At 40.7% G+C, this 17,552-nt stretch overlaps 1 protein-coding gene and 1 non-coding gene across 44 annotated transcripts in view; one reads left to right on the top strand and one right to left on the bottom strand.

The window, feature by feature from the left end:
• The window catches only part of NEDD4L (NEDD4 like E3 ubiquitin protein ligase), a 367,516-nt gene that overhangs the window by 239,243 nt on the left and 110,721 nt on the right, over positions 1 to 17,552 (top strand). The window lies entirely within an intron of this gene.
• On the bottom strand, positions 15,206 to 15,312 carry LOC144336608 (U6 spliceosomal RNA). Its single transcript, XR_013408508.1, has one exon. It is a non-coding gene; the product is annotated as a U6 spliceosomal RNA (small nuclear RNA).

Below are 17,552 nucleotides of genomic sequence, written 5' to 3'. Positions count from 1 at the left end.
GCGTGTCTGTCTTCTCTGTCATATCTGTCTCAAACTAGGTTGAAAATTTTTTGAAGATGGAGATTTTCAGAATAAAATTGTTCACACAGTTATATATTTGATTATCTTTTTCTTTTTCTTTTTCTTTTTTCTTTTTTTTTTTTTTTTTTTTTTGAGATAGAGTCTCACTCTGTCGCCCAGGCTGGAGTGCAGTGGCGCAGTCTCGGCTCACTGCCACCTCTGTCTCCCAGGTTCAAGTGATTCCCCTGCCTCAGCCTCCCAAGTAGCCGGGATTACAGGTGTGTGCCAGCACACCCAGCTAATTTTTTTGTATTATAGTAGAGATGGAGTTTGCTCTGTTGGCCAGGCTGGTCTCAAACTCCTGGCCTCAAGTGATCTGCCCACTTTGGCCTCCCAAAGTGCTGGGATTACAACCATGAGCCACCGTGCCCAGCCGATTATACTTGTTTAATGCGTTAGTTAAGATGAGAGAGTCCAAAGTGATACAGCCCCCGCCCCCACAGAGCTTCCAGTCTAATGAGAGAGGCAGGTACTGAAAAGATAATGCACATAACAGAATGGACTGAACTAAGTAGTAGAAGTTCAGTTGAAGAGGAAGACACAAATGGATAAAAACTATGGATTCTCAGAATTGAGGATGCTGAAAGGCTGCATAGGATGAGAGGTGTGAACAAGGGTCCTGAAAAAGGCATAGGATTTATACTTGCAAAGAAGGACATTTCCAGCAAGAAGGCATAGAAATGAGAAAATCTCAGGAGAACAGGCCCGTCTTAGAAGTTCGGTACCCGATTGAGAGGAAAAGAAGTACCACTGGGGAAGTGTGTTTAAGCAGGTATGCAGATGTTCTTCCTGAGGCAGTGGTGTCAGTAGGATTTTTTGTTGAAGTGAGGTCTGGGATTTCTTTGTAAGCCGCCTGAGAGCTGGGACTTTGCATTGATCACCTTTTTGTTGCACATGCTCTGTGATGTAATTGGCACTGCATGATTTGACAAGAATGTGTTTTATGCTCTAAATCAGGAGTTAGCAAACTTTCTGTAAAGGGCCAGATAGTAAATATTTTGGCCTCTATTTAGTCCGTTCTGAATGTACGTTACACACAAGTTTCTAAAGTACATTCACAAATAAGCATTATACACTTAATTGTAACATACACGGATGTTGAGCAGAGAAAAAGCTCTCTGATTTTTGTGGTTCCTGCTCTAAGCTAGGCTAGGTGGTGGTGTCAGGGTTCCAACCCCTTCCATCCCTGAAGCACACTCAGCAAACCATCTAGTTTATAAGCCACACCGTGCTAGTAGGTACTGTATGTATTTTCTTGGGGGAGGGAGGGGTTATTTGTTTTGTTTTGGGGATGGGGTCTCACTATGTTTCCCAGGCTGGTCTCGAACTCCTGGGCTCACGTGATCCTTCTGCCTCGGCCTCCTGAGCAGCTACTGCACCTGGCTGCATCGCTTTCAAAGGCAGATGATGCATCTGGCCTTTCCCATTGCCTCCGAGTGTGTGGCCCATGCCACTGTCCAGTCCATGCCACTGTCTGTGTGTTCCATGCCACTATCCACCTGTGTAGGGAAGAGAGCACCAGGGGCTGGCCTGGTTAGGAGAGCTTTCTGGGCAGGTGTTGAGGGAGGCACACTTGAGCTGGACTTTGAAAAAAAAAGAAAGGAGAGCCATGGAGCAGACTGGGTGAGGCTGGGTGCAAAGACCAGATGTGGCAGGGATTTAGGAGGCAGAGCGAGCGCAAGCCTGGGCGTATTGGGCAGTTCTGTAGACTTGTTGGTTGTGCAGTGGATTCATGGAGCCTGTCAAGGAAGCTACCTGTGTGCTTCTACTAGGAAAGCACCGCCACAGAGAGAAGATGAGGGGCAGGGAAGCAGTATTGTGGGGAATTCAGAGAGAGGGCTGAATCTGAGAAGCATTATTTTAAAATTATGTTAAAAACATTTTTTCTGCTGTTTCCAACCATCATTACTATGTTCATTGTGGAAATATTAAGAAAGTCAGTATGGCATATAGTCGCATAACCAAGAAATTCATTCATTGTGACCTATTTGAGGGTCATTTAAAAATGACCGATGTAATTTAAAAGATTAATCAACAAAATGACTTATTTTATAATTAATTACTTTCCACTAATGTGACATTTCTCAAACTCTGCTGTATTTCCTTTTCTTCTTTTGTTTCCTGAGACAGATCTCACTCTGTTGCCCAGGCTGGAGTACAGTGGCGTGCGATCATGGCTCACTGCAGCCTTGAACCTCTGGGCTCAAGCGATCCTCCCGCCTCAGCCTCCTGAGTAGCTTGGACTACAGGCATGCACCATCATACCCAGCTAATCTTTTATTTTTTGTACATAAGGTGTCTCACTATGTTGCCCAAGCAGGTCTTGAACTCCTGAGCTCAAGCAGTCATCCCGCCCTGGCTTCCCAAACTGCTGAGATTACAAGTGTGAGCCACTGTGCCCAGCCTATATTTTCAAGTCTCTCTCTCTCTTTTTTTTTTTTTTTTTTTTTAAACTGGAAAGGATAGCTGAGATGGAAATAGAAGACTTCCAACAGAATACCTTAGCTTTACTGTGTAGTACAGGATGTAAAAACCTGTTGAAGTGGGTGGCCTTTTGTTATCGTTCTGTGTCTTTCTGCCCACCCTTTGGCACAATTCTCACCATATTTTCTGTCAACTGCTACCACATGGTCCCCTTCTTTATGTTATAAAGTCTCTTAATTATTAGGTAATTATTTATTGTCCTAGCTCTCCACACCTACCAAACAATATTAACAAAAGCACGGTATTACAAACGAGTCAATAACAACTTCCCAAACCTTGTGGCAGCTGTTTTGGAGGAAAAAGAAAAGAAAAAAAAAAAACTGCCCTTTTTTTTTTCTTAATGCATTACATCTGGTTGATCAGAACAGTTTTAAAACTATAAAATGTTGGCCAGGCGCGGTGGCTCACGCCTGTAATCCCAGGACTTTGGGAGGCCGAGGCAGGGGATCAAGAGGTCAGAAGATCGAGACCATCCTGGCTAACACTCTGAAATCCCATTTCTACTAAAAATACAAAAAATTAGCCGGGCGTGGTGGCGGGCGCCTGTAGTCCCAGCTACTCAGGAGGCTGAAGCAGGAGAATGGCGTGAACCCTGGAGGCAGAGCTTGTAGTGAGCTGAGATGGCACCACTGCACTCCAGCCTGGGCGACAGCGAGATTCCATCTCAAAAAAACAGAAAAAAAACTATAAAATGTTTAATAAACATTTTTAAATTAAAAGGTAAGATTGTATCTAGTTATTTATACAGTTATTTTTAAAAGTCAGGCTGGCAAAGGTCTCTCTGAATTTCACAAAATATCCGCGTGAGTGGTGCATAGTTTGTGCTGGCTTATTTCCATTTGTTCGTTGTGTTTATGGTAATCAGGAGCGTTTTCTAATTTGGTTAAAATGCTGTCATTAGCTGGTAAATGTAGTCCTGTCACCTCAAAGGAGGGACAAGAAGGAGCTCTTTCTAGAAAGCGAGGGATCGAATGACTCCTCATCCTCATATCTACTTCTCTATCTGATTTGAAGACACCGCTGAAATTTATACTGCGAGCAGTTTAAATAAATGTAGTAATTGATTGCAAAACGTGTTTGTAATGTCAGTGACTGAAATTAAATAAAAGATAAGTCAGTACCTTTTGGATCAATCCAGTTGACCTAAAAATAAAAAGTAGGCACCCACTGAACAGTTGAGTAAATGAACAAATGAATTTTGGCTTATGTCAGTGAGTTGGCCTGACTGGGCCTTGATCTACATGGCTTCTCTTGCACGTTTTGTTGCCCCAGCTGAGTTCGCGTGTTTTCAGTAAGCAGGGTAAATTAGTGGTATGGATGGGTATAACATTCTACATTTAATTTTGTTACTCTATATGAGCTCATGAAATGGACTTCCCTTTCCTAATAACATAGAGAAAAGAAAAACCTAAGGAAATATAGAGAACACATTCAATTTGAGAAATTCCCGTCTGTATCAGTCAAGGATAGGCTAGATCATATTGATCATGCTGCATAACAAACCACATCAGTGAATTCGCGCACAAAGGGTGATTTTCTTACTCACAATACACAAACAAGGTGTGTCAGCAAGAGAGCAGAATTCTCTGTCGTCACCAAGAGTCCCCAGGATGATGACAGCTAATCCCATTGTGCCTTCACCATCACTGCCATAGGTCAAAGGAATGTGGTAAATTGCACACTGCCTTATTTATTTATTTATTTACTTAGAGACAGGGTCTCGCTCTGTCACCCAGGCCGGAGTGCAGCAGCACGATCTCGGCTCACTGCAACCTCCACCTTCCGGGTTTAAGCAATTCTCCTGCCTCAGCCTCCTGAGTAGCTGGGACTACAGGTGCGTGCCACCATGCCCAGCTAATTTCTGTATTTTTAGTAGAGACAGGGTTTCCCCATGTTGGTCAGGCTGGTCTCAAGCTCCTGACCTCAGGTGATCCGCCCACCTCGGCCTCCCAAAGTACTGGAATTACAGGTGTGCGCCACCGCGCCCGGCCCATACACTGCCCTTTAAAGCCTGTGTTCGAAAGTGGCACACATCACTGCCGCTCATATTTTACTGGACAAAGCAAGTCACGTGGCCATGCCATTTCAGATTGGGAAGTACATTTTTACCATTACCCAGAGGAGGAGAGAGATGCAATGTTTGAGAACAGCACTAAAGACTACAGTATGATCCCTTAGTCCACCTTAATGATCCTGAGGCTTTGGGGCAATTAAAAAATCCTTACTCTTAAAAAAAGTCAGGCAGTAAGTCCTGAAGCCAGCTGCTGATGGTACACAACATACCCTTGTCTTGTGAGAAATCCCTTTTGAAAAGGTAACTTACCTGGCCACCCCATTATTGCTCATTGCTACAGGTTGAATTGTGTCCCCCAAAAAAGATATGAAATCCTATCAGTACCTCTGAATGTGCACTTATTTGAAAATAGGGTCTTTGCAGACCCTCTTGCAGATGGAGTCAAGTTAAGATGAGGTCATGAGGCCGGCCGCGGTGGCTCAACGCCTGTAATCCCAGCACTTTGGGAGGCCCAGGTGGGCGGATCACGAGGTCAGGAGATCGAGACCATCCTGGCTAACACGGTGAAACCCCATCTCTACTAAAAATACAAAAAATTAGCCGGTCATGTTGGCAGACGCCTATAGTCCCAGCTACTCAGGAGGCTGAGGCAGGAGAATGACGTGAACCCAGGAGGTGGAGCTTGCAGTGAGCCGAGATTGTGCCACTGCACTCCCACCTGGGCGACAGAGCAAGACTCCGTCTCAAAAAAAAAAAAAAAAAAGAGGTGATGAATGTGGACCCTAATCTGACTGGTAGCCATATAAAAAAGGGAAGATTTAGACTCACAGACAGACATGCACACCGGGGGAATGCCAGGGAAAGATGAAGGCAGAGATCAGGCGATGCTTCTACAAGGCAGGGAACTCCAAAGATTGCCAGCAATCCTCCAGAAGGCAGGGGAGACCATGGAATCTCCCTGCCCGTATCTTGATCTTGGACTTCCAGCCTCCAGAACTTTAAACAATTAATTTCCATTGTTTGAGCTACTCAAGTTTGTGGTACTTTGTTACAGCAGTCTTAGCAAACTAATATGCTAATCATATGTATTTTTATCATCTTCTTTGGGCCTAGCAAGGAGAACCACTTGGGAAATTGAAATGAGGACCCTCTCGGGAAAGTTTGATGAAATCCTGGCCAACATGATGTCTAATGCTGATTGCAGTGAAATTGAGTACTGTTGTTGATTTTTTTTTCCTCGAAGTAGCTTTTGAAAGTGAAGAGTAAAATGTGTTAGTGGGAGCTCAATATTAGCAAGAAGAGAAATAAGGGACTGTGCTAGCAAAATGAATAATCTGTCTTTATTATACTGTCGCAGGTGGTTATCAAGATACACTTTCTGTGAGACAGAAAGCTTTTTGGGGTGGAGTTGCTTTTGATGGTGGTAGCAGAGAGGGAGTTATACGAATAGAAGTGCTGGTAACTTCTGGTAATATCTTCATTGCACATGGGTACACCCAGTCTTATGGGCAACCTGATTTTATATCATCTTGTTCTTTTCAGTAAATGTTGTATATCAAATATTCAGTGTTCTTTGAAAAACTTTTTAGAAAATTGACGTTTGCAGACCGAAGCATATTGAATCACGTATCTGGATATTTTGTTTGATTATAAACCCATTTTTACACCATGGCCATAGAGAATGGTGCCATAGGTACTATCAGGAGTGATGTCATTAACCCCACAGGGCTATATGGAAAGCGGGTGGCTGGGACTGCTGTATGGTTGGCACTAGGCAGTGTGGCACACGGGCCAGCTCCTGTACTTTCCTGTTTGTGGCTCACGTGGGGCACTCCTGCTCTCCCCGTCCTCATCCATGATACATACTCTCTCTCATCTACATGCTCATAAATTTCAGCAGCAAGAACTGCATGATTTTTAAAATTCTGAGTAGATGCTTCCAGCAGAGGGTTTCCTGATTGATCACTGCCAGAGAAGGAGGTGCTAAATAGTTACCAAGTTACATGCTTTTTTCCCCGAATGAAGTACTTCCCCCTGCTGCTGCTTGTAAAGCCAGATTGTGTGTGTGCTCAGAACCCACATCTGGTGCCGGAAGCCTGAGGACTAGTGAGTGGTCATGTGGTTTATGGCCCCTATAAAAGGACCCATTCTGAAAGTCTACAAGAAGCTAACTCCACGATGAGATGATTTTGTGTGTGTGTGTGTGTGTGTGTGTGTGTGTGTGTGTGTGTGTGTGTGTGTGTGTTTGAGATAAGGTCTTGCTCTGTTGCCCAGGCTGGAGTGCAGTAGTGTGATCTTGGCTCACTGCAACCTCCACCTCCCAGGTTCAAGTGATTCTCCTGCCTCAGCCTCCCGAGTAGCTGGGATTACAGGCATGTGCCACCATACTTGGCTAATTTTTGTATTTTTAGTAGAGACGGGGTTTCACCATGTTGGCCAGGCTGGTCTCGTACCCCTGACTTCGAATGATCTACCGGCCTTGGGCTCCCAGATTGCTGGGATTACAGACAATGAGCCACCACACCTGGCCTACAGGTGTGTTTTGAAACATGCTGAATCCATATGAATCTAATGTATTCTGGATACTATTTTATGCCTAGTTTGGGTGTGCCGTGAAATTTAAAACTTCAAAGTTGTAGAATTCCTATTCAAGTCCAGACATGTTCTAATGGTGTCTTGGCTTTCTTTGTATGTGTGAGGAGTTATATTTATTTATTTATTTATTTTACTGCACCTTAAAAAAAAAAAAAAAAAGCAAGTAGCACCTGATTAATGTTTGTATGATCATCACAGTAAGTGTTTTTATTAAAGTTAGCAAATTCTGGTTAGATACATGTACTGTCCGGAAGTCCTGTGCTGTCCAAATTGTTGAGATACTTTACATGTCCAGATTGAGGAAGTACTTTAGACTTTATTTCTAACCACCAAAGAGGTGAATATATAGCAAGTATAACTTTTTGAAAAATTTTCTGTTCCAGAGGTGAAATAAATGCTACAAGTTGGTTCATCTTTTGCTAAAGAGTGGGTAATAACAGAAGTTAAACTCTGAAGAGAGGATTGTAGGCAAACATAATTATCCTGCTATTTGAAACTTAATTGCAAAATATCTTAAGGCTGTGATGTTACAGAACTCACTTTAAAGATTTAGTTTGAGATTTGAAGTGGCAAAATGATAGTTGAAAGAATCAGTGAGCCATTTCTTTGTAATTTTAGTTCATCTTTTATAGTTTTTATAGCTAAAATGAAAATTGGTCTGCAAATTGGTCTCCGGCTAGGGTTTTTTTTTTGTTGTTTTTTTTTTTTTTTCCTTAGAGGCAAAGTCTGGCTCTATCACCCACGCTGGAGTGCAGTAGCGCATTCTCAGCTCACTGCAGCCTCCACCTCCCAGCCTCAAGCCATCCTCCCACCTCAGCCTCGTGAGTCGCTGGGACTACAGGTGTGCACCACCATGCCCAGCTAATTTTTGTATTTTTTTGTAGAGATGGGGTTTTGCCATATTGCTCAGGCTGGTCTTGAACTCCTGAACTCAAGTGATCTGCCTGCGTCTGCCTCCCAAAATGCTGGAATTGCAGGTGTGAGCCATCATGCCCAGCTTGGTAGTTCTCAACACAAAAACTCAGCTTCTGGATTAATGGGGTCTTTCTCTATCACTGACTTAATCAGGGAATTGTGATTTTGGTTGCTTAGGGGGAGGGAAAGTGAAAAAATTTAATTCAAGGATTCTAAAATCTGCTTTGAGAAATAAAGAACTTGCTCGTCTTACATTGTTGCGTCCTTTTCTTAGGATATCATCGCATTGCTTGGAATTTAATATTTAAAGAGTTCTCACGTGCTTCTTTTTGCAGATATAATGGTTGGCACCAAACAGGTGTGTGTATTACCAACCCTTCCTTATGGGGAGCTTGGATTATTACTTCAGGCATCACTTTCTTGGTTTCCACTGAGGCTGTGCCTCTGCCTCACATCTTAAGAGGATTAATAGGGATTATTTTCCTTTAAGTAGATGACTACTTGCGTATACTGCTGACTTGAGTTTTTGTTTTTTCCTTGTTTATTCCCATCGTGTCATCACCCAGTGGAGCTATCTCCCAGTTTCTAAATTACTTTTCCCCAGGAGCACGCTCACAGGTGATGCGTGTCACTGCTGCAATCATGAAAACGACAGCAGCTTTAGAGCCGAAGGCATCATCTGCTCTAGATACTAACTCAGAGAAATGTGCGTTGCTCCTGAAGTTTTTCCTTGTGTATAACTTTTTATTTCACTTTGGTTTAGAAATTGTGTAAATTGGTCTGGATAGCAGTATGGTGAGGAAAACTAAATAGAAAATGTAAGCCGCTAGAAATACCATTTTGGATACAATGGATTCCAGCTTCACGTGACACACAGTGCATTTCATATAGAAGTCATGAACACTTAAATATTTGAAATATCATTATATGTGTCTGGCTTTGCCAGTGTCTGTGATGGGGAATTTAAGTTGGAAAGATGGCCTCTTGCACTCAAGAAATATACATGCTGTTTGACAAGGTAAGTGTGGCCAGGTGCAGTGGCTCATGCCTGTAATCTCAGCACTTTGGGAGGCCAAGGTGGGGCAATCACTTGAGCCCAGGAGTTCAAGAGTAGCCTTGGCAAAATGGTGGAACCCCATGTCTACAAAAAAAAAAAAAAAAGCAAAAATTAGCCAAGCACGATGGCACAAACCTGTACTTCCAGCTTCTCAGGAGGCTGAGGCAGGAGAATCGCCTGAGCCCAGAAGGTTGAGGCTACAATGAGCCAAGATCATGCCACAGCACCTCAGTGTGAATAACAGACTGAGTTCCTGTCTCAAAAATCAAAAAACAAAGTGAATCTTCATTTTTTGAATTCTATGGATATGAAGGCTAATATATGTGTACTCCCGTGTTAAAAAGTTACATGTGAAGTGCGTTGAAAACAACATGTGAAGACATGTCCTATTAATATTTTGCATTAGCAATGAGAGTAAATGTTGCTCTCAAATCTAGTCCAAACTCTGTTGCTTGCTTAAATAATGGGGGGTGGGAAGCTAAAACCTAACAAAAGCATAATAAATTATCAGTGACCTATATATAGTTAACCTGACAGCTATACATTTGGATTTTTGAGTTTGCACTGATTTAATTTTTCCTTTAAGTCTGTGAAAGTTTCCTTAGAATGTGACCATAGCAAAATTCCTCTGTAAATCTTGGTCATATGTAGAAATGTCTTAAAAGTATAATATCCTTGTATGGTTTGCCTTTTGATGTTTTAATCTCCGTAGGTAGCTTTCTTTCAATTGTTGGTCTTATGCAGAAGTCCTAAAGGCCAAGTGTGTTGGCTTCTCATGACTGTAATCTCAGCACTTTGGGAGGCCAAGGTGGGCAGATCACTTCAGGTCAGGAGTTCAAGACCAGCCTGGCCAGTATGGTGAAACCTAATCTCTATTAAAAATATAAAAATTAGCCAGGTATTATGGCAAACGCCTGTAATCCCAGCTACTCGGGAGGCTGAGGCAGGAGAATTGCTTGAACCAGGGAGGCAGAAGTTGCAGTGAGCTGAGATCGCACCACTGCACTCTGGACTAGATGATAGAATGAGGCTCCATCTCTGAATGAATGAATGAATGAATGAGAGAGAGAAAGAAAGAAGTCTTAGAGAAATCTTAAGAGGATGATTACTTGGGTAATTAATTTTTAGTTACCTGAGTTTTTTACTAACTTCAATTCTTACTCTTACTGTATTGGATAACTCCATTTAAGGTACCTAAAATTTCTTTAGGTTTATCTTAATTTCATAATGATCTTAATAGTGCTTCTTGTTTTTGCCCATCTTATTCTGTGCTCCTTAACTCTCCAGTCTTGCTGTGATCACATTATTGTTTTAAGACATGGTGGAGTCATCTTGGTGAACTCCAAGTTTCTTTCTTATAACTGGAGACATGTTTCTGTTTTTGTATTCCACTACACATTTGGAAAAAGTAAGTCTGCAAGTGGAAAGGGTGTTTGTGAAGATACCTAGTAATTTCCTGGGTTTTTTCTTGCTTTTGTGTCGTGTTCACGCATTCCACCTAGTATTATGTATTGAAGGTAACAGACAATAAATACTTGTTGGCTGAATGAATGTGTTAAATTTGCCCTAAGGTACTTAACAGAAAAACCCAAACTTTATTGTTATTTGTTCCAGGAAAAATGGCCTTTTAAGTTTCAAGTTTTTTTGTGAATACCTAAATTTTGCCATGTTATAGAAATTAATATAAGTTGGAACGGGCGCGGTGGATCATGAGGTCAGGAGACCGTCCTGGCTAATATGGTGAAACCCTGTCTCTACTAAAAATACAAAAAAAAAACATTAGCCAGGCATGGTGGCAGGCGCCTGTAGTCCCAGCTACTCGGGAGGCTGAGGCAGGAGAATGGTGTAAACCCGGGAGGCAGAGCTTGCAGTGAGCCGAGATCGCGCCACTGCACTCCAGCCTGGATGACAGAGCAAGTCTCCAAAAAAAAAAAAAAAAAAAAAAAAAAACACAAACACACACAAGAAAAAAGAAATTAATATAAATTATTCTGTTATTTTGTTTTGTTTTCCAGGAAGGTCAGGAGTTGACATCCTTAGCTAGTACTGTTTACTCTTCTAAATTGTCTATTAGGACAGGTTGGAAAACACACAAAAATCTACCATGCAAAATGTATATCCTTTCTTTTCTGGATTTTTCTTCCATTGAGGTTTTTCCCATGCCTTCAGTCAGGACTTTCCCTCAGACCGGGCTCTGGTACTACTCTATTCTAATAGAAAGCAATAGATAACAGAGATTATTTATAAAATCTATAGGATGAATGATCAGCTCTCATGCACTTAAACTAGCTCTTTCTAACTTGAATCTGGGAGAAATTCTAGACTAGTCCAGTGAATAAAACTGGCATTCTCACTCCTAGAACACAGATGTTGATATAACCACCAAACGGGTTCTTCCTGCCCATAGCACAAATAAAGACCATGGTATTGCAGTAAAGAAAGTTTAATCGACCTGAGGCTGGCCATGCCATGCGGGAGTGGGCATTATTATCAAATCAATCTCCTTGAAGGCTCGTAGATGAGAGGTTTTTCAAAGGCAGATTGGGAGAAGGGATGGGGATGGCTAGAAATGAGTGCTTGCTGCTGATTGGTTGGGGCAGAGAAGAAATCATAAGGAGTCTAAGCCGTCTTCCTGAGTGGAGTTGCTTCAGGGTGGGGCCACAGGAGTGGGGTTGGCAGGACCAGGTGGAGCCATGGGTGTCAAACATGCGAAAAATCTGAAAAGATATCTCAAGAGGCCAGTCTATCATAGTGATGTTATCTGTAGGACGTATCTTGTGACTAGTCTACACGTTAGCAGAATTCAGATTCCTCTCCTACCCCTAGCCTGATGCCCTTTAATTAGCTATACAAAGGCTGCTGAGTTTTGGGTTAGGCTTATTATCATTTAAACTATAAACTAAATATCCACCAAAGCTAGCCCAGCCCAAGCCCAGGAATAATCAAGGCAGCTTGAAAGCTAAAAGCAAGAGGAGACTGGGTTAGATCAGCTCACTGTTATAATTTTTGCAAAGGTGGTTTTATTGAAACCTGTTCTTTTTTGAAAGCTGGCTCTTTCTAACATTCAGATGCTTTTAATCAACCTGTTTTATGGAAGCAGGATATTGAAATTAAAGTAAATATTAGATGAACTTTATAGCCAGTTGTTTTCCTCATTCTTCAACTCTTTACCCTACAAATCTTATTTAAACAACATGTTCAGTAAGCTGTTATCTTGCTTACACAATGAATTGAACATTATGTTCTAAGGTACAGTTTGCTCACCTATGAAAAGAATTTAACCTCTTTTCTAAGTAGCTATACACAATTTTCATACCTTAAGTTCTTATTTAGACACACTTCAGAATATTAGAGCATTTTGCAAATAGATACACATTCTTACCTAATGTCAGTGTTTATAGACAGACACTCACCATGGGTGTATTTAAGTCTAGGGTGGTAAGGAATATAAATGTAATTTATTAAAAACCTGAACATAGCCAACTGTGAATTATTTGTGTTAATGTAAACGTCAAATGAGCACTGCAAACATTTGATGTTTGAATATTTGCCTGTAGAAGTACAGTGCTGTGTTCTATAGAATATAAGTAGATGCCACCCCAGTCCTCAGAGTTTCAGTGAGGTCATCATTGTATCAGTAAAGGTGCCAATTTAAGATGCTAACTTGACACTGGAAAAAATTTGCTGTCCTATTCTGAAAGATGAGTCTTATATAAAGGGTTTTTTAAATACTTTATTGAAACTGCCGTGTTCTTTTCAATTTTGGTAGCTCCCCTGCATTTAATGTAGTCATAAGCTTCTATATTAGTGGGTGTTTTGAGGGCATCCTGTGAAGACAATAAATTATATTATACTTATCTAGTCTGCAGTCTTTATCATGTTGATAAAATGGCCTTTACCAGTACAAAAACTGTTTCAGAATGTGTAAGTCTGTCTCAGCTGACTGAGGGCTTCATCATTTTCATGATAATCCCGGCAGCTTGAAATGTCAAACTGATAGCTGATCCATAGCACACAGTAGTGCTAATTGAGATAGGTTGGTGTGGAAAATTGAACTGAATTGAATATTAAACACCAGTAAGTGCTATGCTAGGTATTGGGACCGCAGTGATGAAGATGACATTGTCCTGACCCAGGAGGCGCTCCTTATGTGCATAAACTGCATTTGGAAATTTTCATGATTTGAGAGTCATCTATGGTGGCCAGTAGAGATTTTCCCAGAAGGCCAGGGATATATGGGGACATTTGATTGTTCTTTGACCATAATAATATAACCTTTTCCTTTGCCCAGAATGAACAACTGCAGGGTAACATTTACACAAAAGGAATTTAGTGTGCTTAGAGTGTTGATAATACTTGAGAAACTAGGAGAGCTGTTTTAAAGCACTTCTTTCTTTTTCTTTATTTTATTTATTTGTTTGTTTATTTATTTATTTATTTATTTTTGCTGGGCTCTTAGAATTTGGCATTGTTCAACTTTAACTTTGTCCTCATTTAACTTTATCCTGCTAAGGAGCTAAAAGGTCCATATGATCAAAAAGGCAGCTCTCAACCCAGCATGAAATTCCAGGCTCATTCATTTCTGTTTACCTGCTGCCAAATAATTCAGACAACTGCATGCTTGCTTTACAGATGAATAGAGGACAGCATGTTGTTCAGTAATTGCAGTTTAAATAGGATATGTAAGATAAATGCCCAAGAAGAAAGCTAGAGGAGCATACCACTTCTCTTCTAGTGTAGGCCTCCTGCCCATGGAGTCCATAGAGTAGAATTATGTTGCATGCGCTAGAGACCAGCCTCCCTCAGGATCACGAGTTCACCTCTGCACCACAGCTCTGGGCAGCGTGGAATTAGACAAATTAAAGTAGTTAAGTTCTGACTTTATGGAGCAGAATCTAAACTTTTGTTCATACTGCTTTTGTGTTCTTGGGCCATCTGAAAACCTTTTCTGTGTAAATATTTCTGCAATATGCGGTCTTACAGAGGTCTTGTCATGCATATTTCCCTTTGCTTCCTTCTGTGTCATGTTTTTTCAAGAAGAAAACATTCAGCTTTAGAGACAATGCAGTCATTGTGTTGTGGCTTTAATTCAGGTCATTGTCCTTTTGTGAGCTGCGTGTGTGTGCGTTGTGCGTGTGCCTGTGTGTTTTGCTTGGAGGAATAGTGAGTAAGAGAGCAGAGTCCATTTGCTTTTTCTAACAGAGGTTGGGGCAGATTCTCTCACAACCGTTAAAGAAAAAAGTAAGATACCAGCGATAATGATAATCAGTCATGCATATGTAATCGTGTGTAGTTCATACTTCAAATTCGTATACAGCTGAGCACGATCTTGAATGTTACAGGAAACAAGCTTTAAAGTCAAGTAACAGTAGAACTTTGCTAATTCATGCCTGACTAATTTGCCCACCCAGTAATTCCCACTGAAATTTTGCCATTCCTCTACCAACTTTCAGAAAAAATTTGATAGCAGGCTGTGGAGAAGTCTCATGTTACTTCTATGTCAAGGTATAAACAAAAAAGAGCACAGATACCTCCATTAGACCACATGAAGTGAAGAGAGAGAAAACATCTGCTGAAAAGCCGGGTTCTCTGTTTTTTTCCTGCTTTTTAATTGTAATCTTTGTTTATGCAACCCATGGAAACATGCATAAGTAACCCTGAGTAGTCTCTTAGTTTAAGAAAACCTATCATAAAATTTCTTGTTGTAAAATAAAATTCGAAAAGGAATAAGTTATGGAAATATAAGTATCACAGTGTTTATCTAAGACTTTTCATAGGATACAAGGTAGGCTGTTTTATGATTTGGTAATTGTTTTGTGGGGGAATTTTGTATAGTGAAAAAGAACAGTGAGTGATTTCACTGAATTTTATAGTTTAATGTTTTGTTTTGTTTTGTTTTGTTTTGTTTTGTTTTTTGAGACGGAGTCACGCTCTGTCACCTGGGCTGGAGTGCAGTGGCCGGATCTCAGCTCACTGCAAGCTCCGCCTCCCGGGTTCCCGCCATTCTCCTGCCTCAGCCTCCCGAGTAGCTGGGACTACAGGCGCCCGCCACCTCGCCCGGCTAGCTTTTTGTATTTTTTAAAAATATGGAATGCTTCACGAATTTGCGTGTCATCCTTGCGCAGGGGCCATGCTAATCTTCTCTGTATCGTTCCAATTTTAGTATATGTGCTGCCGAAGCAAGCACTAATGTTTTTTTTTTTAACTAAAATCTTTGGTTTGCTATTGCAGAATGAAAGAGAAAGGAAATTTTGGTTAATGTTAACTTTATTTCCAAAACCGTGTGAGGATGCTGACCAAATGTGCCTCAATAGTGCCACTGAGGGCTGTTGCCTTTTTTTTTCTTTGAGGTGCTAAGTGAAATGTGTTTTGAACCTTGAATGTTCACTATGCAGCATTCTCTGCATTACAGGTAGATACTGCAAACTTGCTTCAAAAAAACTAAAAAGTTCCAATAACTAATGGTTCATATTTTTTCCAGTTAGTAAATATCACAACAAGGTATTATAGTCATCCCATGTTCTCAGTATAGATTCAGCTTCACTTCTTACACCACACACCCAGAGGCATAAATGGAAGTACACAGACAAAAGGAAAGGCCTGAGTTTAAACATAGTTACCGTGTTAAGGGTTCCATGTTTTATTCTGAGAATTTAGGTATTTCTACTGCAGTACCACGAAGTCAATCTGCATGATACTTTAACTAGATCACTTGTAAAAATAAATGAATAAATGACCAGTGATGGTTCAGTGACAAGCGTGCCAGATGAGTCGTGAATGTTTTCACAAGTAAATTTGATAATAAACTGCTAAGTTTACTGTATACTCTGTGTGTAAATTAGCTCAGATTCAAGGTTTTTGCTCTAACAACTGAATGCTCAGTTGCATCTTTAAACTTTTTGTTGCGTGCGAGAGGCTGAGGGGCAGGTGGGAGGAAGTCAGCAGGATTGCTGATGCCCCTGCATGCTGCTGGGTTGCAGCCTTGGAGTATATGGCCTATGAGACATGGCATGTCTGATTTGATGGAAAAAGCAGCGGAGAACCAATGAACCAAGCTATTCTGTTTATTGACTTTTTAATATGTTTACTACAAGAATCTGGTTTTTAAAGTGCTTTTAAAATAAGGTTATAAACAGAAGTGTGTTTTGGACACAGCCTGCAGCAAGCATGCCTCTCGAGGTGTAAGATGAGTCAGCTACATATGCTCAGGGGCCCGTTCTACCAGCCACAGTAGCTGCAGAGGGTGAGAGCAACTGAAGCAAGAGAAGCTCTTAGTAATTAGGGGAAGGAAGCCTCCACTTGACACCTCATCACCACCAAGTATTTATTGAGTGTCTTTGGTGTCCGAGGCAGGAGAATGTCTTCTATGGATTCTACATATTTTAGGGTCACCAGAGTTATAAAATCCCTTGAAATCTATATGCACAAATTATAAATACATATGCAGCTTTTTATAAGTTCAAATTCTGCCTTAATTGCACTCATGAATCAGGGTCTTACCCCAGCATTGTATACCATTGATAGTCATGATTTCCTTAGTGAAATTAAGTAAATTGACTTTCAGAGACTTTATTTCTTATTCATCAAGTCCCCATGTAGCCATGAAAAAAGATATGTTTAATACTCATCTATTTGTATGATTAAAACAAAATATCCATAACTACTGACTATTCAATGATCAGATATTTTACTATAAATTAATATCATTATAAACTCCTAGACATTAGACTTCAGACATTCAGAGCCCACTCTGCTTGGCACAAAGCAGGCTCCAAATACATATTTATAGAATGAACGAACAAATGAAGGAAGAAACAAAGAAATGACTAATGCACCAATCATTTATCAGGAAGTTTAACAGGGAAATTCAACAACCAGATTTGTTTTGCTAATCTTACTAAAGTGCAACGTGTTTGTTGTAAAAATAGATCCATATTCGTCATTGAACTGGACGGTCTAAAATAGATCCAAACCCATTGTTTGATTATATTTCACAAATGTAAGGTGAAATAGATGATACTGTCTGTCCCTTGCTTGATGCTGTTGGCAAATCTCACTCTTGGCAAATGTGAAGCAGTTACCAGCGTGAAAGCTTGGAGGTTACTCCGAATGTATATGAACAACAGTGCTCTCTCACAACTGGGAGAGCGTCTAAAAATAGGTAGGCGATCCCTTATCTCGTTGCATTGAAAATTGTGTTTATATGAAGTGATATTATTAGAAATGATGTGTGAGAAAAGAATTTCTGCAACGTCTCCTACAAATTAGAGTGAGAAAATGTATCTCTATGGAGCTTTGAAGCAAAGGATTATTATTGCTGGACTGTGGACCGGAATTTTAGTCAAGTTTTTTTTTTAATGAAAAGAAACTTCATTTATGCAGGCATACAACTTTATGTCCTATAGAGACTTGTGATCTGCTCATAAA

The sequence above is a fragment of the Macaca mulatta genome, chromosome 18 (assembly GCF_049350105.2).
Source record: "Macaca mulatta isolate MMU2019108-1 chromosome 18, T2T-MMU8v2.0, whole genome shotgun sequence".
Lineage (NCBI taxonomy): Eukaryota > Metazoa > Chordata > Mammalia > Primates > Cercopithecidae > Macaca > Macaca mulatta.
Note: the sequence above shows the minus strand (reverse complement) of the source record. Positions and strands in the feature narration are given on the sequence as shown.